The sequence below is a fragment of the Pleurodeles waltl genome, chromosome 6 (assembly GCF_031143425.1).
Source record: "Pleurodeles waltl isolate 20211129_DDA chromosome 6, aPleWal1.hap1.20221129, whole genome shotgun sequence".
Classification (NCBI taxonomy): domain Eukaryota; kingdom Metazoa; phylum Chordata; class Amphibia; order Caudata; family Salamandridae; genus Pleurodeles; species Pleurodeles waltl.
In genome coordinates this window covers 1,447,463,771-1,447,480,433 of record NC_090445.1, presented here as the reverse complement: position 1 = coordinate 1,447,480,433, position 16,663 = coordinate 1,447,463,771, and positions in this window count along the sequence as shown.

The window sequence follows — 16,663 nt, the reverse complement described above, 5'->3', positions numbered from 1 at the left end:
CCAGAACTTTCTGTCACCGAAATGTGAGGAAAACATGTTTTTTTAGCCAAATTCTGAGGTTTGCAAAGTATTCTGGGTAACAGAATCTGGTCAGAGCCCCACAAGTCACCCCATCTTGGATTCCCCTAGGTCTCTAGTTTTCAAAAATGCACAGGTTTGGTAGGTTTCCCTAGGTGCCGGCTGAGCTAGAGGCCAAAATCTACAGGTAGGCACTTTGAAAAAAACAATTCTGTTTTCTTTCAAAAAATGGGATGTGTCCACGTTGCGTTTTGGGGCATTTCCTGTCGCGGGCGCTAGGCCTACCCACACAAGTGAGGTATCATTTTTATCGGGAGACTTGGGGGAACGCTGGGTGGAAGGAAATTTGTGGCTCTTCTCTGATTCTAGAACTTTCTGTCACCAAAATGTGAGGAAAATGTGTTTTTTTAGCCAAATTTTGAGGTTTGCAAAGGATTCTGGGTAACAGAACCTGGTCAGAGCCGCACAAGTCACCCCATCGTGGATTTCCCTACGTCTCTAGTTTACAAAAAAGCACAGGTTTGGTAGGTTTCCCTAAGTGCCGGCTGAGCTAGAGGCCAAAATCTACAGGTAGGCACTTTGCAAAACACACCTCTGTTTTCTTTCAAAAAGTGTGATGTGTCCACGTTACGTTTTGGGGCATTTCCTATCGCGGGCGCTAGGCCTACCCACACAAGTGAGGTAGCATTTTTATAAGAGAGACTTGGGAGAACGCTGGGTGGAAGGAAATTTGTGGCTCCTCTCTGATTCCAGAACTTTCTGTCACCGAAATGTGAGGAAAACTTGTTTTTTTAGCCAAATTCTGAGGTTTGCAAAGGATTCTGGGTAACAGAATCTGGTCAGAGCCCCACAAGTCACCCCATCTTGGATTCCCCTAGATCTCTAGTTTTCAAAAATGCACAGGTTTGGTAGGTTTCCCTAGGTGCCGGCTGAGCTAGAGGCCAAAATCTACAGGTAGGCACTTTGCAAAAAACACCTCTGTTTTCTTTCAAAAAATTTGATGTGTCCACGTTGCGTTTTGGGGCATTTCCTATCGCGGGCGCTAGGCCTTCCCACACAAGTGAGGTATCATTTTTATCGGGAGACTTGGGGGAACGCTGGGTGGAAGGTAATTAGTGGCTCCTCTCTGATTCCAGAACCTTCTGTCACCAAAATGTGAGGAAAACGTGTTTTTTTTAGCCAAATTCTGAGGTTTGCAAAGGATTCTGGGTAACAGAATCTGGTCAGAGCCCCACAAGTCACCCCATCTTGGATTCCCCTCGGTCTCTAGTTTTAAAAAATGCACAGGTTTGGTACGTTTCCTTAGGTGCCGGCTGAGCTAGAGGCCAAAATCTACAGGTAGGCACTTTGCAAAAAACAATTCTGTTTTCTTTCAAAAAATGGGATGTGTCCACGTTGCGTTTTGGGGCATTTCCTGTCGCGGGCGCTAGGCCTACCCACACAAGTGAGGTATCATTTTTATCGGGAGACTTGGGGGAACGCTGGGTGGAAGGAAATTTGTGGCTCTTCTCTGATTCTAGAACTTTCTCTCACCAAAATGTGAGGAAAATGTGTTTTTTTAGCCAAATTTTGAGGTTTGCAAAGGATTCTGGGTAACAGAACCTGGTCAGAGCCGCACAAGTCACCCCATCGTGGATTTCCCTAGGTCTCTAGTTTACAAAAAAGCACAGGTTTGGTAGGTTTCCCTAGGTGCCGGCTGAGCTAGAGGCCAAAATCTACAGGTAGGCACTTTGCAAAAAACACCTGTTTTCTTTAAAAAAATGTGATGTGTCCACGTTGTGTTTTGGGGCAGGTCCTGTTGCGGGCGCTAGGCCTACCCACACAAGTGAGGTATCATTTTTATCGGGGGACTTGGGAGAACGCTGGGTGGAAGGAAATTTGTGGCTCCTCTCTGATTCCAGAACTTTCTGTCACCAAAATGTGAGGAAAATGTGTTTTTTTAGCCAAATTTTGAGGTTTGCAGAGGATTCTGGGTAACAGAACCTGGTCAGAGTCCCACAAGTCACCCCATCTTGGATTCCCCTAGGTCTGTAGTTTTAAAAAATGCACCAGTTTGCTAGATTTCCCTAGGTGCCGGCTGAGCTAGAGGCCAAAATCTACAGGTAGGCACTTTGCAAAAAACACCAGTTTTCTTTAAAAAAATGTGATGTGTCCACGTTGTGTTTTGGGGCAGTTCCTGTTGCGGGCGCTAAGCCTACCCACACAAGTGAGGTATCATTTTTATCGGGGGACTTGGGGGAACGCTGGGTGGAAGGAAATTTGTGGCTCCTCTCTGATTCCAGAACTTTCTGTCACCGAAATGTGAGGAAAACTTGTTTTTTTAGCCAAATTCTGAGGTTTGCAAAGGATTCTGGGTAACAGAATCTGGTCAGAGCCCCACAAGTCACCCCATCTTGGATTCCCCTAGATCTCTAGTTTTCAAAAATGCACAAGTTTGGTAGGTTTCCCTAGGTGCCGGCTGAGCTAGAGGCCAAAATCTACAGGTAGGCACTTTGAAAAAAACAATTCTGTTTTCTTTCAAAAAATGGGATGTGTCCACGTTGCGTTTTGGGGCATTTCCTGTTGCGGGCGCTAGGCCTACCCACACAAGTGAGGTATCATTTTTATCGGGAGACTTGGGGGAACGCTGGGTGGAAGGAAATTTGTGGCTCTTCTCTGATTCTAGAACTTTCTGTCACCAAAATGTGAGGAAAATGTGTTTTTTTAACCAAATTTTGAGGTTTGCAAAGGATTCTGGGTAACAGAACCTGGTCAGAGCCGCACAAGTCACCCCATCGTGGATTTCCCTAGGTCTCTAGTTTACAAAAAAGCACAGGTTTGGTAGGTTTCCCTAGGTGCCGGCTGAGCTAGAGGCCAAAATCTACAGGTAGGCACTTTGCAAAAAACACCTGTTTTCTTTAAAAAAATGTGATGTGTCCACGTTGTGTTTTGGGGCAGTTCCTGTTGCGGGCGCTAGGCCTACCCACACAAGTGAGGTATCATTTTTATCGGGGGACTTGGGAGAACGCTGGGTGGAAGGAAATTTGTGGCTCCTCTCTGATTCCAGAACTTTCTGTCACCAAAATTTGAGGAAAATGTGTTTTTTTAGCCAAATTTTGAGGTTTGCAGAGGATTCTGGGTAACAGAACCTGGTCAGAGCCGCACAAGTCACCCCATCGTGGATTTCCCTAGGTCTCTAGTTTACAAAAATGCACAGGTTTTTTGGGTTTCCCTAGGTGCCGGCTGAGCTAGAGGCCAAAATCTACAGGTAGGCACTTTGCAAAAAACACCTCTGTTTTCTTTCAAAAAGTGTGATGTGTCCACGTTGCGTTTTGGGGCATTTCCTGTTGCGTGCGCTAGGCCTACCCACACAAGTGAGGTATCATTTTTATGGGGAGACTTGGGAGAACGCTGGGGGGAAGGAAATTTGTGGCTCCTCTCTGATTCCAGAACTTTCTGTCACCAAAATTTGAGGAAAATGTGTTTTTTTAGCCAAATTCTGAGGTTTGCAAAGGATTCTGGGTAACAGAATCTGGTCAGAGCCCCACAAGTCACCCCATCTTGGATTCCCCTAGGTCTCTAGTTTTAAAAAATGCTCAGGTTTGTTAGGTTTCCCTAGGTGCCAGCTGAGCTAGAGGCCAAAATCTACAGATAGGCACTTTGCAAAAAACACCTGTTTTCTTTAAAAAAATGTGATCTGTCCACGTTGTGTTTTGGGGCAGTTCCTGTTGCGGGCGCTAGGCCTACCCACAAAAGTGAGGTATCATTTTTATCGGGGGACTTGGGAGAACGCTGGGTGGAAGGAAATTTGTGGCTCCTCTCTGATTCCAGAACTTTCTGTCACCGAAATGTGAGGAAAACTTGTTTTTTTAGCCAAATTCTGAGGTTTGCAAAGGATTCTGGGTAACAGAATCTGGTCAGAGCCCCACAAGTCACCCCATCTTGGATTCCCCTAGATCTCTAGTTTCCAAAAATGCACAGGTTTAGTAGGTGTCCCTAGGTGCCGGCTGAGCTAGAGGCCAAAATCTACAGGTAGGCACTTTGCAAAAAACACCTCTGTTTTCTTTCAAAAAATGTGATGTGTCCACGTTGCGTTTTGGGGCATTTCCTGTCGCGTGCGCTAGGCCTACCCACACAAGTGAGGTATCATTTTTATCGGGAGACTTGGGGGAACGCGGGGTGGAAGGAAATTTGTGGCTCCTTTCTGATTCCAGAACTTTCTGTCACCGAAATGTGAGGAAAACATGTTTTTTTAGCCAAATTCTGAGGCTTGCAAAGTATTCTGGGTAACAGAATCTGGTCAGAGCCCCACAAGTCACCCCATCTTGGATTCCCCTAGGTCTCTAGTTTTCAAAAATGCACAAGTTTGGTAGGTTTCCCTAGGTGCCGGCTGAGCTAGAGGCCAAAATCTACAGGTAGGCACTTTGAAAAAAACAATTCTGTTTTCTTTCAAAAAATGGGATGTGTCCACGTTGCGTTTTGGGGCATTTCCTGTCGCGGGCGCTAGGCCTACCCACACAAGTGAGGTATCATTTTTATCGGGAGACTTGGGGGAACGCTGGGTGGAAGGAAATTTGTGGCTCTTCTCTGATTCTAGAACTTTCTGTCACCAAAATGTGAGGAAAATGTGTTTTTTTAGCCAAATTTTGAGGTTTGCAAAGGATTCTGGGTAACAGAACCTGGTCAGAGCCGCACAAGTCACCCCATCGTGGATTTCCCTAGGTCTCTAGTTTACAAAAAAGCACAGGTTTGGTAGGTTTCTCTAGGTGCCGGCTGAGCTAGAGGCCAAAATCTACAGGTAGGCACTTTGCAAAAAACACCTGTTTTCTTTAAAAAAATGTGATGTGTCCACGTTGTGTTTTGGGGCAGTTCCTGTTGCGGGCGCTAGGCCTACCCACACAAGTGAGGTATCATTTTTATCGGGGGACTTGGGAGAACGCCGGGTGGAAGGAAATTTGTGGCTCCTCTCTGATTCCAGAACTTTCTGTCACCAAAATTTGAGGAAAATGTGTTTTTTTAGCCAAATTTTGAGGTTTGCAGAGGATTCTGGGTAACAGAACCTGGTCAGAGCCGCACAAGTCACCCCATCGTGGATTTCCCTAGGTCTCTAGTTTACAAAAATGCACAGGTTTTTTAGGTTTCCCTAGGTGCCGGCTGAGCTAGAGGCCAAAATCTACAGGTAGGCACTTTGCAAAAAACACCTCTGTTTTCTTTCAAAAAGTGTGATGTGTTCACGTTGCGTTTTGGGGCATTTCCTGTCGCGGGCGCTAGGCCTACCCACACAAGTGAGGTATCATTTTTATAGGGAGACTTGGGAGAACGCTGGGTGGAAGGAAATTTGTGGCTCCTCTCTGATTCCAGAACTTTCTGTCACCAAAATTTGAGGAAAACGTGTTTTTTTAGCCAAATTCTGAGGTTTGCAAAGGATTCTGGGTAACAGAATCTGGTCAGAGCCCCACAAGTCACCCCATCTTGGATTCCCCTAGGTCTCTAGTTTTCAAAAATGCACAGGTTTGTTAGGTTTCCCTAGGTGCCAGCTGAGCTAGAGGCCAAAATCTACAGATAGGCACTTTGCAAAAAACACCTCTGTTTTCTTTCAAAAAGTGTGATGTGTCCATGTTGCGTTTTGGGGTATTTCCTGTCGCGGGCGCTTGGCCTACCCACACAAGTGAGGTATCATTTTTATCAGGAGACTTGGGGGAACGCTGGGTGGAAGGAAATTTGTGGCTCCTCTCTGATTCCAGAACTTTCTGTCACCGAAATGTGAGGAAAACATGATTTTTTAGCCAAATTCTGAGGCTTGCAAAGTATTCTGGGTAACAGAATCTGGTCAGAGCCCCACAAGTCACCCCATCTTGGATTCCCCTAGGTCTCTAGTTTTCAAAAATGCACAAGTTTGGTAGGTTTCCCTAGGTGCCGGCTGAGCTAGAGGCCAAAATCTACAGGTAGGCACTTTGAAAAAAACAATTCTGTTTTCTTTCAAAAAATGGGATGTGTCCACGTTGCGTTTTGGGGCATTTCCTGTCGCGGGCGCTAGGCCTACCCACACAAGTGAGGTATCATTTTTATCGGGAGACTTGGGGGAACGCTGGGTGGAAGGAAATTTGTGGCTCTTCTCTGATTCTAGAACTTTCTGTCACCAAAATGTGAGGAAAATGTGTTTTTTTTGCCAAATTTTGAGGTTTGCAAAGGATTCTGGGTAAGAGAACCTGGTCAGAGCCGCACAAGTCACCCCATCGTGGATTTCCCTAGGTCTCTAGTTTACAAAAAAGCACAGGTTTGGTAGGTTTCTCTAGGTGCCGGCTGAGCTAGAGGCCAAAATCTACAGGTAGGCACTTTGCAAAAAACACCTGTTTTCTTTAAAAAAATGTGATGTGTCCACGTTGTGTTTTGGGGCAGTTCCTGTTGCGGGCGCTAGGCCTACCCACACAAGTGAGGTATCATTTTTATCGGGGGACTTGGGAGAACGCTGGGTGGAAGGAAATTTGTGGCTCCTCTCTGATTCCAGAACTTTCTGTCACCAAAATTTGAGGAAAATGTGTTTTTTTAGCCAAATTTTGAGGTTTGCAGAGGATTCTGGGTAACAGAACCTGGTCAGAGCCGCACAAGTCACCCCATCGTGGATTTCCCTAGGTCTCTAGTTTACAAAAATGCACAGGTTTTTTAGGTTTCCCTAGGTGCCGGCTGAGCTAGAGGCCAAAATCTACAGGTAGGCACTTTGCAAAAAACACCTCTGTTTTCTTTCAAAAAGTGTGATGTGTCCACGTTGCGTTTTGGGGCATTTCCTGTCGCGGGCGCTAGGCCTACCCACACAAGTGAGGTATCATTTTTATAGGGAGACTTGGGAGAACGCTGGGTGGAAGGAAATTTGTGGCTCCTCTCTGATTCCAGAACTTTCTGTCACCAAAATTTGAGGAAAACGTGTTTTTTTAGCCAAATTCTGAGGTTTGCAAAGGATTCTGGGTAACAGAATCTGGTCAGAGCCCCACAAGTCACCCCATCTTGGATTCCCCTAGGTCTCTAGTTTTCAAAAATGCACAGGTTTGTTAGGTTTCCCTAGGTGCCAGCTGAGCTAGAGGCCAAAATCTACAGATAGGCACTTTGCAAAAAACACCTCTGTTTTCTTTCAAAAAGTGTGATGTGTCCATGTTGCGTTTTGGGGTATTTCCTGTCGCGGGCGCTTGGCCTACCCACACAAGTGAGGTATCATTTCTATCAGGACACTTGGGGGAACGCTGGGTGGAAGGAAATTTGTGGCTCCTCTCTGATTCCAGAACTTTCTGTCACCGAAATGTGAGGAAAACATGATTTTTTAGCCAAATTCTGAGGTTTGCAAAGGATTCTGGGTAACAGAATCTGGTCAGAGCCCCACAAGTCACCCCATCTTGGATTCCCCTAGGTCTCTAGTCTTCAAAAATGCACAGGTTTGGTAGGTTTCCCTAGGTGCCGGCTGAGCTAGAGGCCAAAATCTACAGGTAGGCACTTTGAAAAAAACACCTCTGTTTTCTTTCAAAAAATGGGATGTGTCCACGTTGTGTTTTGGGGCATTTCCTGTCGCGGGCGCTAGGCCTACCCACACAAGTGAGGTATCATTTTTATGGGGAGACTTGGGGGAACGCTGGGTGGAAGGAAATGTGTGGCTCTTCTCTGATTCCAGAACTTTCTGTCACCAAAATGTGAGGAAAATGTGTTTTTTTAGGCAAATTTTGAGGTTTGCAAAAGATTCTGGGTAACAGAAACTGGTCAAAGCCCCACAAGTCACCCCATCTTGGATTCCCCTATGTCTCTAGTTTTAAAAAATGCACAGGTTTGGTAGGTTTCCCTAGGTCCCGGCTGAGCTAGAGGCCAAAATCTACAGGTAGGCACTTTGCAAAAAACACCTCTGTTTCCTTTAAAAAAATGTGATGTGTCCACGTTGCGTTTTGGGGCATTTCCTGTCACGGGCGCCAGGCCTACCCACACAAGTGAGGTATCATTTTTATCGGGAGACTTGGGGGAACGCTGGGTGGAAGGAAATTTGTGGCTCCTCTCTGATTCCAGAACTTTCTGTGAGCAAAATGTGAGGAAAATGTTTTTTTTAGCCAAATTATGAGGTTTGCAGAGGATTCTGGGTAACAGAACCTGGTCAGAGCCCCACAAGTCACCCCATCTTGGATTCCCCTCGGTCTCTAGTTTTAAAAAATGCAGAGGTTTGGTAGGTTTCCCTAGGTGCCGGCTGAGCTAGAGGCCAAAATCTACAGGTAGGCACTTTGCAAAAAACACCTCTGATTTCTTTCAAAAAATGTGATGTGTCCACGTTGCGTTTTGGGGCATTTCCTGTCGCGTGCGCTAGGCCTACCCACACAAGTGAGGTATCATTTTTATCGGGAGACTTGGGGGAACGCTGGGTGGAAGGAAATTTGTGGCTCCTCTCTGATTCCAGAACTTTCTGTCACCGAAATGTGAGGAAAACATGTTTTTTTAGCCAAATTCTGAGGTTTGCAAAGGATTCTGGGTAACAGAATCTGGTCAGAGCCCCACAAGTCACCCCATCTTGGATTCCCCTAGGATTCTAGTTTTCAAAAATGCACAGGTTTGGTAGGTTTCCCTAGGTGCCGGCTGAGCTAGAGGCCAAAATCTACAGGTAGGCACTTTGAAAAAAACACCTCTGTTTTCTTTCAAAAAATGGGATGTGTCCACGTTGCGTTTTGGGGCATTTCCTGTCGCGGGCGCTAGGCCTACCCACACAAGTGAGGTATCATTTTTATCGGGAGACTTGGGGGAACGCTGGGTGGAAGGAAATTTGTGTCTCTTCTCTGATTCTAGAACTTTCTGTCACCAATTTGTGAGGAAAATGTGTTTTTTTAGCCAAATTTTGAGGTTTGCAAAGGATTCTGGGTAACAGAACCTGGTCAGAGCCGCACAAGTCACCCCATCGTGGATTTCCCTAGGTCTCTAGTTTACAAAAAAGCACAGGTTTGGTAGGTTTCCGTAGGTGCCGGCTGAGCTAGAGGCCAAAATCTACAAGTAGGCACTTTGCAAAAAACACCTCTGTTTTCTTTCAAAAAGTGTGATGTGTCCACGTTGAGTTTTGGGGCATTTTCTGTCGCGGGCGCTAGGCCTACCCACACAAGTGAGGTATCATTTTTATAGGGAGACTTGGGAGAACGCTGGGTGGAAGGAAATTTGTGGCTCCTCTCTGATTCCAGAACTTTCTGTCACCAAAATTTGAGGAAAATGTGTTCTTTTAGCCAAATTTTGAGGTTTGCAGAGGATTCTGGGTAACAGAACCTGGTCAGAATCCCACAAGTCACCCCATCTTGGATTCCCCTAGGTCTCTAGTTTTAAAAAATGCACCAGTTTGGTAGATTTCCCTAGGTGCCGGCTGAGCTAGAGGCCAAAATCTACAGGTAGGCACTTTGCAAAAAACACCTGTTTTCTTTAAAAAAAATGTGATGTGTCCACGTTGTGTTTTGGGGCAGTTCCTGTTGCGGGCGCTAGGCCTACCCACACAAGTGAGGTATAATTTTTATCGGGGGACTTGGGAGAACGCTGGATGGAAGGAAATTTGTGGCTCGTCTCTGATTCCAGAACTTTCTGTCACCAAAATTTGAGGAAAATGTGTTTTTTTAGCCAAATTTTGAGGTTTGCAGAGGATTCTGGGTAACAGAACCTGGTCAGAGCCGCACAAGTCACCCCATCGTGGATTTCCCTAGGTCTCTAGTTTACAAAAATGCACAGGTTTTTTTAGGTTTCCCTAGGTGCCGGCTGAGCTAGAAGCCAAAATCTACAGGTAGGCACTTTGCAAAAAACACCTCTGTTTTCTTTCAAAAAGTGTGATGTGTCCACGTTGCGTTTTGGGGCATTTCCTGTCGCGGGCGCTAGGCCTACCCACACAAGTGAGGTATCATTTTTATAGGGAGACTTGGGAGAACGCTGGGTGGAAGGAAATTTGTGGCTCCTCTCTGATTCCAGAACTTTCTGTCACCAAAATTTGAGGAAAACGTGTTTTTTTAGCCAAATTCTGAGGTTTGCAAAGGATTCTGGGTAACAGAATCTGGTCAGAGCCCCACAAGTCACCCCATCTTGGATTCCCCTAGGTCTCTAGTTTTCAAAAATGCACAGGTTTGGTAGGTTTCCCTAGGTGCCGGCTGAGCTAGAGGCCAAAATCTACAGGTAGGCACTTTGAAAAAAACACCTCTGTTTTCTTTCAAAAAATGGGATGTGTCCACGTTGCGTTTTGGGGCATTTCCTGTCGCGGGCTCTAGGCCTACCCACACAAGTGAGGTATCATTTTTATCGGGAGACTTGGGGGAGCGCTGGGTTGAAGGAAATGTGTGGCTCTTCTCTGATTCCAGAACTTTCTGTCACCAAAATGTGAGGAAAATGTGTTTTTTTAGCCAAATTTTGAGGTTTGCAAAAGATTCTGGGTAACAGAACCTGGTCAAAGCCCCACAAGTCACCCCATCTTGGATTCCCCTATGTCTCTAGTTTTCAAAAATGCACAGGTTTGGTAGGTTTCCCTAGGTCCCAGCTGAGCTAGAGGCCAAAATCTACAGGTAGGCACTTTGCAAAAAACACCTCTGTTTCCTTTCAAAAAATGTGATGTGTCCACGTTGCGTTTTGGGGCATTTCCTGTCACGGGCGCCAGGCCTACCCACACAAGTGAGGTATCATTTTTATCGGGAGACTTGGGGGAACGCTGGGTGGAAGGAAATTTGTGGCTCCTCTCTGATTCCAGAACTTTCTGTCACCGAAATGTGAGGAAAACATGTTTTTTTAGCCAAATTCTGAGGTTTGCAAAGTATTCTGGGTAACAGAATCTGGTCAGAGCCCCACAAGTCACCCCATCTTGGATTCCCCTAGGTCTCTAGTTTTCAAAAATGCACAGGTATGGTAGGTTTCCCTAGGTGCCGGCTGAGCTAGAGGCCAAAATCTACAGGTAGGCACTTTGAAAAAAACAATTCTGTTTTCTTTCAAAAAATGGGATGTGTCCACGTTGCGTTTTGGGGCATTTCCTGTCGCGGGCGCTAGGCCTACCCACACAAGTGAGGTATCATTTTTATCGGGAGACTTGGGGGAACGCTGGGTGGAAGGAAATTTGTGGCTCTTCTCTGATTCTAGAACTTTCTGTCACCAAAATGTGAGGAAAATGTGTTTTTTTTGCCAAATTTTGAGGTTTGCAAAGGATTCTGGGTAACAGAACCTGGTCAGAGCCGCACAAGTCACCCCATCGTGGATTTCCCTACGTCTCTAGTTTACAAAAAAGCACAGGTTTGGTAGGTTTCCCTAAGTGCCGGCTGAGCTAGAGGCCAAAATCTACAGGTAGGCACTTTGCAAAACACACCTCTGTTTTCTTTCAAAAAGTGTGATGTGTCCACGTTGCGTTTTGGGGCATTTCCTATCGCGGGCGCTAGGCCTACCCACACAAGTGAGGTAGCATTTTTATAAGAGAGACTTGGGAGAACGCTGGGTGGAAGGAAATTTGTGGCTCCTCTCTGATTCCAGAACTTTCTGTCACCGAAATGTGAGGAAAACTTGTTTTTTTAGCCAAATTCTGAGGTTTGCAAAGGATTCTGGGTAACAGAATCTGGTCAGAGCCCCACAAGTCACCCCATCTTGGATTCCCCTAGATCTCTAGTTTTCAAAAATGCACAGGTTTGGTAGGTTTCCCTAGGTGCCGGCTGAGCTAGAGGCCAAAATCTACAGGTAGGCACTTTGCAAAAAACACCTCTGTTTTCTTTCAAAAAATTTGATGTGTCCACGTTGCGTTTTGGGGCATTTCCTATCGCGGGCGCTAGGCCTTCCCACACAAGTGAGGTATCATTTTTATCGGGAGACTTGGGGGAACGCTGGGTGGAAGGTAATTAGTGGCTCCTCTCTGATTCCAGAACCTTCTGTCACCAAAATGTGAGGAAAACGTGTTTTTTTTAGCCAAATTCTGAGGTTTGCAAAGGATTCTGGGTAACAGAATCTGGTCAGAGCCCCACAAGTCACCCCATCTTGGATTCCCCTCGGTCTCTAGTTTTAAAAAATGCACAGGTTTGGTACGTTTCCTTAGGTGCCGGCTGAGCTAGAGACCAAAATCTACAGGTAGGCACTTTGCAAAAAACAATTCTGTTTTCTTTCAAAAAATGGGATGTGTCCACGTTGCGTTTTGGGGCATTTCCTGTCGCGGGCGCTAGGCCTACCCACACAAGTGAGGTATCATTTTTATCGGGAGACTTGGGGGAACGCTGGGTGGAAGGAAATTTGTGGCTCTTCTCTGATTCTAGAACTTTCTGTCACCAAAATGTGAGGAAAATGTGTTTTTTTAGCCAAATTTTGAGGTTTGCAAAGGATTCTGGGTAACAGAACCTGGTCAGAGCCGCACAAGTCACCCCATCGTGGATTTCCCTAGGTCTCTAGTTTACAAAAAAGCACAGGTTTGGTAGGTTTCCCTAGGTGCCGGCTGAGCTAGAGGCCAAAATCTACAGGTAGGCACTTTGCAAAAAACACCTGTTTTCTTTAAAAAAATGTGATGTGTCCACGTTGTGTTTTGGGGCAGGTCCTGTTGCGGGCGCTAGGCCTACCCACACAAGTGAGGTATCATTTTTATCGGGGGACTTGGGAGAACGCTGGGTGGAAGGAAATTTGTGGCTCCTCTCTGATTCCAGAACTTTCTGTCACCAAAATGTGAGGAAAATGTGTTTTTTTAGCCAAATTTTGAGGTTTGCAGAGGATTCTGGGTAACAGAACCTGGTCAGAGTCCCACAAGTCACCCCATCTTGGATTCCCCTAGGTCTGTAGTTTTAAAAAATGCACCAGTTTGCTAGATTTCCCTAGGTGCCGGCTGAGCTAGAGGCCAAAATCTACAGGTAGGCACTTTGCAAAAAACACCAGTTTTCTTTAAAAAAATGTGATGTGTCCACGTTGTGTTTTGGGGCAGTTCCTGTTGCGGGCGCTAAGCCTACCCACACAAGTGAGGTATCATTTTTATCGGGGGACTTGGGGGAACGCTGGGTGGAAGGAAATTTGTGGCTCCTCTCTGATTCCAGAACTTTCTGTCACCGAAATGTGAGGAAAACTTGTTTTTTTAGCCAAATTCTGAGGTTTGCAAAGGATTCTGGGTAACAGAATCTGGTCAGAGCCCCACAAGTCACCCCATCTTGGATTCCACTAGATCTCTAGTTTTCAAAAATGCACAAGTTTGGTAGGTTTCCCTAGGTGCCGGCTGAGCTAGAGGCCAAAATCTACAGGTAGGCACTTTGAAAAAAACAATTCTGTTTTCTTTCAAAAAATGGGATGTGTCCACGTTGCGTTTTGGGGCATTTCCTGTTGCGGGCGCTAGGCCTACCCACACAAGTGAGGTATCATTTTTATCGGGAGACTTGGGGGAACGCTGGGTGGAAGGAAATTTGTGGCTCTTCTCTGATTCTAGAACTTTCTGTCACCAAAATGTGAGGAAAATGTGTTTTTTTAACCAAATTTTGAGGTTTGCAAAGGATTCTGGGTAACAGAACCTGGTCAGAGCCGCACAAGTCACCCCATCATGGATTTCCCTAGGTCTCTAGTTTACAAAAAAGCACAGGTTTGGTAGGTTTCCCTAGGTGCCGGCTGAGCTAGAGGCCAAAATCTACAGGTAGGCACTTTGCAAAAAACACCTGTTTTCTTTAAAAAAATGTGATGTGTCCACGTTGTGTTTTGGGGCAGTTCCTGTTGCGGGCGCTAGGCCTACCCACACAAGTGAGGTATCATTTTTATCGGGGGACTTGGGAGAACGCTGGCTGGAAGGAAATTTGTGGCTCCTCTCTGATTCCAGAACTTTCTGTCACCAAAATTTGAGGAAAATGTGTTTTTTTAGCCAAATTTTGAGGTTTGCAGAGGATTCTGGGTAACAGAACCTGGTCAGAGCCGCACAAGTCACCCCATCGTGGATTTCCCTAGGTCTCTAGTTTACAAAAATGCACAGGTTTTTTGGGTTTCCCTAGGTGCCGGCTGAGCTAGAGGCCAAAATCTACAGGTAGGCACTTTGCAAAAAACACCTCTGTTTTCTTTCAAAAAGTGTGATGTGTCCACGTTGCGTTTTGGGGCATTTCCTGTTGCGTGCGCTAGGCCTACCCACACAAGTGAGGTATCATTTTTATGGGGAGACTTGGGAGAACGCTGGGGGGAAGTAAATTTGTGGCTCCTCTCTGATTCCAGAACTTTCTGTCACCAAAATTTGAGGAAAATGTGTTTTTTTAGCCAAATTCTGAGGTTTGCAAAGGATTCTGGGTAACAGAATCTGGTCAGAGCCCCACAAGTCACCCCATCTTGGATTCCCCTAGGTCTCTAGTTTTAAAAAATGCTCAGGTTTGTTAGGTTTCCCTAGGTGCCAGCTGAGCTAGAGGCCAAAATCTACAGATAGGCACTTTGCAAAAAACACCTGTTTTCTTTAAAAAAATGTGATCTGTCCACGTTGTGTTTTGGGGCAGTTCCTGTTGCGGGCGCTAGGCCTACCCACACAAGTGAGGTATCATTTTTATCGGGGGACTTGGGAGAACGCTGGGTGGAAGGAAATTTGTGGCTCCTCTCTGATTCCAGAACTTTCTGTCACCGAAATGTGAGGAAAACTTGTTTTTTTAGCCAAATTCTGAGGTTTGCAAAGGATTCTGGGTAACAGAATCTGGTCAGAGCCCCACAAGTCACCCCATCTTGGATTCCCCTAGATCTCTAGTTTCCAAAAATGCACAGGTTTAGTAGGTGTCCCTAGGTGCCGGCTGAGCTAGAGGCCAAAATCTACAGGTAGGCACTTTGCAAAAAACACCTCTGTTTTCTTTCAAAAAATGTGATGTGTCCACGTTGCGTTTTGGGGCATTTCCTGTCGCGTGCGCTAGGCCTACCCACACAAGTGAGGTATCATTTTTATCGGGAGACTTGGGGGAACGCGGGGTGGAAGGAAATTTGTGGCTCCTCTCTGATTCCAGAACTTTCTGTCACCGAAATGTGAGGAAAACATGTTTTTTTAGCCAAATTCTGAGGCTTGCAAAGTATTCTGGGTAACAGAATCTGGTCAGAGCCCCACAAGTCACCCCATCTTGGATTCCCCTAGGTCTCTAGTTTTCAAAAATGCACAAGTTTGGTAGGTTTCCCTAGGTGCCGGCTGAGCTAGAGGCCAAAATCTACAGGTAGGCACTTTGAAAAAAACAATTCTGTTTTCTTTCAAAAAATGGGATGTGTCCACGTTGCGTTTTGGGGCATTTCCTGTCGCGGGCGCTAGGCCTACCCACACAAGTGAGGTATCATTTTTATCGGGAGACTTGGGGGAACGCTGGGTGGAAGGAAATTTGTGGCTCTTCTCTGATTCTAGAACTTTCTGTCACCAAAATGTGAGGAAAATGTGTTTTTTTTGCCAAATTTTGAGGTTTGCAAAGGATTCTGGGTAACAGAACCTGGTCAGAGCCGCACAAGTCACCCCATCGTGGATTTCCCTAGGTCTCTAGTTTACAAAAAAGCACAGGTTTGGTAGGTTTCTCTAGGTGCCGGCTGAGCTAGAGGCCAAAATCTACAGGTAGGCACTTTGCAAAAAACACCTGTTTTCTTTAAAAAAATGTGATGTGTCCACGTTGTGTTTTGGGGCAGTTCCTGTTGCGGGCGCTAGGCCTACCCACACAAGTGAGGTATCATTTTTATCGGGGGACTTGGGAGAACGCTGGGTGGAAGGAAATTTGTGGCTCCTCTCTGATTCCAGAACTTTCTGTCACCAAAATTTGAGGAAAATGTGTTTTTTTAGCCAAATTTTGAGGTTTGCAGAGGATTCTGGGTAACAGAACCTGGTCAGAGCCGCACAAGTCACCCCATCGTGGATTTCCCTAGGTCTCTAGTTTACAAAAATGCACAGGTTTTTTAGGTTTCCCTAGGTGCCGGCTGAGCTAGAGGCCAAAATCTACAGGTAGGCACTTTGCAAAAAACACCTCTGTTTTCTTTCAAAAAGTGTGATGTGTTCACGTTGCGTTTTGGGGCATTTCCTGTCGCGGGCGCTAGGCCTACCCACACAAGTGAGGTATCATTTTTATAGGGAGACTTGGGAGAACGCTGGGTGGAAGGAAATTTGTGGCTCCTCTCTGATTCCAGAACTTTCTGTCACCAAAATTTGAGGAAAACGTGTTTTTTTAGCCAAATTCTGAGGTTTGCAAAGGATTCTGGGTAACAGAATCTGGTCAGAGCCCCACAAGTCACCCCATCTTGGATTCCCCTAGGTCTCTAGTTTTCAAAAATGCACAGGTTTGTTAGGTTTCCCTAGGTGCCAGCTGAGCTAGAGGCCAAAATCTACAGATAGGCACTTTGCAAAAAACACCTCTGTTTTCTTTCAAAAAGTGTGATGTGTCCATGTTGCGTTTTGGGGTATTTCCTGTCGCGGGCGCTTGGCCTACCCACACAAGTGAGGTATCATTTTTATCAGGAGACTTGGGGGAACGCTGGGTGGAAGGAAATTTGTGGCTCCTCTCTGATTCCAGAACTTTCTGTCACCGAAATGTGAGGAAAACATGATTTTTTAGCCAAATTCTGAGGCTTGCAAAGTATTCTGGGTAACAGAATCTGGTCAGAGCCCCACAAGTCACCCCATCTTGGATTCCCCTAGGTCTCTAGTTTTCAAAAATGCACAAGTTTGGTAGGTTTCCCTAGGTGCCGGCTGAGCTAGAGGCCAAAATCTACAGGTAGGCAC